This window comes from Cavia porcellus, unplaced genomic scaffold (genome assembly GCF_034190915.1).
Source record: "Cavia porcellus strain 051 isolate PalLab524CR breed Dunkin Hartley unplaced genomic scaffold, mCavPor4.1 scaffold_57, whole genome shotgun sequence".
Taxonomy (NCBI): Eukaryota; Metazoa; Chordata; class Mammalia; order Rodentia; family Caviidae; genus Cavia; species Cavia porcellus.
In genome coordinates, this window is record NW_026947540.1 from 2615882 (window position 1) to 2623500 (window position 7619).

The window sequence follows — 7619 nt, forward strand, 5'->3', positions numbered from 1 at the left end:
CAATGTGCACCACCCCACCATGTTTTTCAGAAACCTATCCAACATTGCCACTTCATGTTTCCTGACCTCCCCATGCTCACCGTCCCGTCTTGCTTTGCTAGATCCTACATTGCCACCCACTACCATATCTAATTCAGGCCCTCCAATTCACACCACCCCATGATATTGTTCTCACTCCTAATAGTGAATGGCCTGTTAGAAACCCTTATAATGCGCACCACAGCCCGATGTTTTTCAGAAACCTATCCTACAATGCCACTGCATGTTTCCTTCCCTCCCCATGCTGACCACCACGTGGTACTTTTCTCCATTCTACATTGCCACTCACTGCCTAGCCTAATACAGGCCCCCCGATTCACACCACCCGGTGATGTTTTTCTCACTCCTACTAGTGAATGGCCTGTTAGAAAACTTTACAATGCGCACCAGTCCACTATGTTTTTCAGAAACCTATGAAATATTGCCACCGCATGTTTCCTAACCTCCCCATACTGACCAACCCATGGTGATTTTCTGTATCCTACATTGTCACTCACTGCCTATTGTAATTCAGGCCCTCTGATTCACACCACCCCGTGATGTTTTTCTCACTCCTACTAGTGAATGGCCTGTTAGAAACCCTTATAATGCACACCACACCGCAATCTTTTTCAGAAACCAATCCTACATTGAAACTGCAGGTTTCCTGACCTCCCCATGCTAACCACCCCGTCTTGCTTTTCTCCAACCTACATTGCTACTGACTGCCTATCCTAATTCAGGCCCTCCGATTCACACCACACCATGATGTTTTTCTTACTGCTACTGGTGAATGGCCTGTTAGAAACCCTTACAATGCGCACCACCCCGCGATGTTTTTCAGAAACGTATCCTACTTTACCACCACATGTTTCCTGAAATCACCATGCTGACCACCCTGTTGTGCTTTTCTCCATCCTATATTGCAACTCCTTGCCTATTCTAATTCAGGCCCTCTGATTCACACCACCCCGTGGTGTTTTTCTCACTCCTACTAGTGAATGGCCTCTTAGAAACCCTTACAATGCGCACCACCTCCTGCTGTGTTTCAGAAACCTATCCTTCATGGCCACCGCATGGTTCCTAACCTCCTCATTCTGAATAACCCGTGGTGTTTTCTCCACCCTACATTGCCCCTCAATGCCTATTCTAATTCAGGCCCTCCGATTCACACCACCCCGTGATGTTTTTCTCACTCTTTCTAGTGAATGGCCTCTTAGAAACACTTACAATGCACACCACCCCGCAATGTTTTTCAGAAACCTATCCTACATTTAAACTGCATGTTTCCTGAACTCCCCATGCTAACCACTCCGTCTTGCTTTTCTCCATCTTACATTGCCACTCAATGCCTATTCTAATTCATGCCCTCCGATTCACAGCACCACGTGATGTTTTTCTCACTCCTACTAGTGAATCGCCTGTTACAAACCCTACAATGCGCACCACCCCGCGATGTTTTTCAGAAACATATCCTACTTTACCACCGCATGTTTCCTGAACTCACCATGCTGAGCACCCCGTGGTGCTTTTCTAAATCCTACTTTGCCACTCACTCCTATCCTAAATCAGGCACTCCGAGTCACACCACCCCGTGATGTTTTTTTCACTCCTACTAGTGAATGGCCTCTTAGAAACCCTTACAATGCGCAACACCTTGAGATGTTTTTCAGAGACCTATCCTACCTGGCAACAGGATGTTTCCTGACATCCCCATGCTGACCATCCCGTGGTGCTTTTCTCCATCCTACATTGCTACTCACTGCCTATCCTAATTCAGGTACACGGATTCACACCACCCCGTGATGTTATTCTCACTCCTACTAGTGAATGGCCTGTTACAAACCCTTAAAATAAGCACCACCGCTCGATGTTTTTCGAAACGTATCCTACATTGCCACTGCATGTTTCCTGACCTCCCCATGCTAACAACCTCGTGGTGCTATTCCCCATCCTACATTCCCACTCACTGCCTATCGTAATTCAGGCCCTCCGATTCACACGACCCCGTGATGTTTTTCTCACGCCTACTAGTGAATGGCCTGTTAGAAACCCTTACAATGCGCACCACCCCGTGATGTTTTTCAGAAACCTATCCTACATTGCCACCGCATATTTCATGACCTCCCCATGATGACCAGCCCGTGGTGCTTTTCTCCATTCTACATTGCCACTGACTGCCTATTCTAATTCAGGCTCTCCGATTCACATCTCCCCGTGATGTTTTTTTCACTCTTACTAGTGAATGGCCTGTTAGAAACCCTTACAATTTGACCATGCCGCTATGTTTTTGACAAACGTATGCTACATTGCCACCGCATGTTTCCTGACCTCCCCAGAGTGAACATCCCGTGGTGCTTTTCTCCTTCCTACATTGCCACTCACTGCATATCGTAATTCAGGCTCTCTGATTCACACAACCCCGTAATATTTTTATCACTCCTCCTAGGGAATGGCCGGTTAGAAACCCTTACAATGCGCACCACCCCGTGATGTTGTTCTGAAACCTATACTACATTGCCCCCTCATGTTTCCTGACCTCCCCATGCTGACCATCCCGTGGTGCTTTTCTCCATCCTACATTGCCACTCCCTGCCTATCCTCATTCAGATCCTTCGTTTCACACAACCCGTGATGTTTTGCTCACTCATACTATTTAATTGCCTTTTAGAAAATCTTACAATGCGCACAACGCCGCCATGTTTTTCAGAAACCTATCCTACATTGCCACTTCATGTTTCATGACCTCCCCATGATCACCGCCCCGTCTTGCTTTGCTAGATCCTACATTGATACTCACCGCCTATCCTAACACAGGCCACTCGATACACACCACCCCGTGGTGTTTTTGTCACTCCTACTAGTGAATGGCCCGTTAGAAACCCGTACAATGCGCACCACCATGAGACGTTTTTCAGAAACCTATCCTACATGGCCCCTGGATGTTTCCTGACCTCCCCATGCTGACCACACCGTGGTGCTTTTCTCCATCCTACATTGCTACTCACTACCTATCCTAATTCAGACCCTCCGATTCACACCACCCCATGATGTTTTTCTCACTCCTACTAGTGAATGGCCTGTTGGAAACCCTTACAATGCTCACCACACCGCAATGATTTTCAGAAACCTATCCGACATTGCCACCGTATGTTTCCTAACTTCCCCATGCTGACCATCCTGTGGTGCTTTTCTCCATCCTTCATTGCCACTCACTGCCTAATCTAATTCAGGCCCTGCGATTCAAACCACCCCATCATGTTTTTCTCACTCCTACTAGTGAATGGCCTGTTGGAAACCCTTACAATGCTCACCACACCGCGATGGTTTTCACAAACCTATCCGACATTGCGACCGTATGTTCCTGACCTCCCCATGCTGACCATCCCGTGGTGCTTTTCTCCATCCTACATTGCTACTCACTGCCTATCCTAATTCAGGTACACGGATTCACACCACCCCGTGATGTTTTTCTCACTCCTACTAGTGAATGGCCTGTTACAAACCCTTAAAATAAGCACCACCGCTCGATGTTTTTCGAAACGTATCCTACATTGCCACTGCATGTTTCCTGACCTCCCCATGCTAACAAACTCATGGTGCTATTCCCCATCCTACATTCCCACTCACTGCCTATCGTAATTCAGGCCCTCCGATTCACACGACCCCGTGATGTTTTTCTCACGCCTACTAGTGAATGGCCTGTTAGAAACCCTTACAATGCCCACCACCCCGCGATGTTTTTCAGAAACCTATCCTACATTGCCACCGCATATTTCATGACCTTCCCATGCTGACCAGCCCGTGGTGCTTTTCTCCATTCTACATTGCCACTGACTGCCTATTCTATTTCAGGCTCTCCGATTCACATCTCCCCGTGATGTTTTTCTCACTCCTCCTAGTGAATGGCCTGTTAGAAACCCTTACAATTTGACCATGCCGCTATGTTTTTGACAAACGTATGCTACATTGCCACCGCATGTTTCCTGACCTCCCCAGACTGAACATCCCGTGGTGCTTTTCTCCTTCCTACATTGCCACTCACTGCATATCGTAATTCAGGCTCTCTGATTCACACAACGCCGTGATATTTTTATCACTCCTCCTAGGGAATGGCCGGTTAGAAACCCTTACAATGCGCACCACCCCGTGATGTTGTTCTGAAACCTATACTACATTGCCCCCTCATGTTTCCTGACCTCCCCATGCTGACCATCCTGTGGTGCTTTTCTCCATCCTACATTGCCACTCACTGCCTATCCTAAGTCAGGCCTTCATATTCACATCACTCCGTGATGATTGTCTCACTGCTACTAGTGAATGGCCTGTTAGAAACCCTTAAAATGCGCACCACCCCGCGATGTTTTTCAGAAATCTATCCTACATTGCCACTTCATGTTTCCTCAACTCCCCATGCTCACCACCCCGTCTTGTTTGCTAGATCCTTCATTGCCACTCACGGCCTAATCTAATTCAGGCCCTCCGATTCACACCACCCCGTGATGTTTTTCTCACCCCTAGTAGTGAATGGCCTGTTAGAAACCCTGACAGTGCACACCTCCCCGCAATGTTTTTCCGAAACCTATTCTACATTGAAAGTGCATGTTTCCTGACCTCCCCATGCTAACCAATCTGTTTTGCTTTTCTCCAACCTACATTGCCACTCAATGCCTATTCTAATTCATGCCCTCCTATTCACACCACCCGTGATGTTTTTCTCACTCCTACTAGTGAAACGCTTGTTAGAAACCCTTACAATGCGCACCACTATGCGATTTTTTTCAGAAACGTATCCTACTTTACCACCGCATGTTTCCTGAACTCACCATGCTGACCACCCCGTGGTGCTTTTCTCCATCGTACATTGCCACTCACTCCTATCCTATATAAGGCCCTCCGATTCACATCACCCCGTGATGTTCTTCTCACTCCTACTAGTGAATGGCCTATTAAACCCTTACAATGTACACGACCCTGAGATGATTTTCAGAAACGTATCCTACATGGCCACCGCATGTTTCCTGAACTCCCCATGCTGACCACCCCGTGGTGCTTTTCTCCATCCTACATTGCCACTCACTGCCTATCCTCATTCAGGTCCTTCGTTTCACACCACCCGTGATGTTTTTCTTACTCATACTAGTTAATTGCCTTTTAGAAAATCTTACAATGCGCACCACACCGCCATGTTTTTCAGAAACCTATCCGACATTGCCACCGTATGTTTCCTAACTTCCCCATGCTGACCATCCCGTGTTGCTTTTCTCCATCCTTCATTGCCACTCACTGCCTAATCTAATTCAGGCCCTGCGCTTCAAACCACCCCATCATGTTTTTCTCACTCCTACTAGTGAATGGCCTGTTGGAAACCCTTACAATGCTCACCACACCGCGATGGTTTTCACAAACCTATCCGACATTGCGACCGTATGTTCCTGACCTCCCCATGCTGACCACCCCGTTATGCTTCTCCATCCTACATTGCCACTCACTGCCTATCCTAATTCAGGCCCTCAGATTCACACCACCCCATGATGTTTTTCTCACTCCTACTAGTGAATGTTCTGTTCGAAACCCTTACAATGCGCACCACCCCGCGATGTTTTTCTGAAACCTATCCTACATTGCCACCGCATGTTTTCTGACCTCCCCATGCTGAACACCCGGTGGTGCTTTTCTCCATCCTTCATTGCCACTCAATGCCTAATCTAATTCAGGCCCTGCGATTCACACCACCCCATGATGTTTTTCGCACTCCTACTAGTGAATGGCCTGTTAGAAACCCTTACAATGCGCACCACCCCACAATGTTTTTCAGAAACCTATCCTACATTGCCACTTCATGTTTCCTGACCTCCCTATACTCACCGCCCCATTTTGCTTTGCTAGATCTTACATTGCCATTCACTGCCTAATCTAATTCAGGGCCTCCAATTCACACCACCCCATGATGTTTTTCTCAATCCTACTAGTGAATGGCCTGTTAGAAACCCTTACAATGTGACCACCCCGCTATGTTTTTCACAAACGTATGCTACATTGAAACTGCATGTTTCCTGACCTCCCCGTGCTGCCCACCCCGTTGTGCTTCACCATCCTACATTGCCACTCAGTGCCTCTCCTAATTCAGGCCCTCCGAATCACACCACACCTTGATGTTTTTCTCCCTCCTAATAGTGAATGGCCTGTCAGAATCCCTTACAATGCGCACCACCCAGAGATATTTTTCAGAAACCTATCCTACATTGCCACTTCATGTATCCTGATTTCCCCATGCTCACCGCCTTGTCTTGATTTGCTCGATCCTACATTGCCACTCACTGCCTAATCTTATTCAGGCCCTGCGATTCACACCACCCCATGATGTTTTTCTCACTCCTCCTAGTTAATCGCCTGTTAGAAACCCTTACAATGCGTACCACCTCTTGCTGTTTTTCACAAACCTATCCTACATTGACACCGCATGTTTCCTAACCTCCTCATTCTGAATAACCCGTGGTGTTTTCTCCATCCTACATTGCCACTCAATGCCTATTCTAATTCAGGCCCTGAGATTCACACCAACCCGTGATGTTTTTCTAACTCTTTCTAGGGAATGGCCTGTTAGAACCACTTACAATGCACACAACCCTGCAGTGTTTTTCAGAAACCTATCCTACATTTAAATTGCATGTTTCCTGACCTCCCCATGCTAACCACCCCGTCTTGCTTTTCTCCATCTTACATTGCCACTCAATGCCTATTCTAATTCCGGCCCTCCGATTCACACCACCACGTGATGTTTTTCTCACTCCTACTAGTGAATCGCCTTTTAGAAACTCTTACAATGCGCACCACACCGCGATGTTTTTCAGAAACGTATCCTACTTTAACACCGCATGTTTCCTGAACTCACCATGCTGACCACCCCGTGGTGCTTTTCTAAATCCTTCTTTGAAACTCACTCCTATTCTATATCAGGCCCTCCAATTCACACCACCCCGTGATGTTTTTCGCACTCCTACTAGTGAATGGCCTGTTGGAAACCCTTACAATGCTCACCACACTGCGATGGTTTTCAGAAACCTATCCGACATTGCGACCGTATGTTTCCTGACCTCCGGATGCTGACCACCCCGTTGTGCTTCACCATCCTACATTGCCACTCACTGCCTATCGTAATTCAGGCCCTCAAATTCACACCACCCCATGATTTTTTTCTCACTCCTACTAGTGTATGTTCTTTTCGAAACCCTTACAATGCTCACCACCCCGGGATGTTTTTCTGAAACCTATTCTACATTGCCACCGCATGTTTCCAAACCTCCTCATGCTGAATAACCCGTGGTGCTTTTCTCCATCCTATATTGCCACTCAATGCCTATTCTAATTCAGGCCCTCCGATTCTCAACACCGTGTGATGTTTTTCTCCCTCCTACTAGTGAATGGCCTGTCAGAATACCTTACAATGCGCACCACCCAGAGATATTTTTCAGAAACCTATCCTACATTGCCACTTCATGTTTCCAGACCTCCACATGCTCACGGCCCCGTCTTGCTTTGCTAGATCCTACACTGCCACTCACTGCCTAATCGAATTCAGGCCCTCCAATTCACACCAC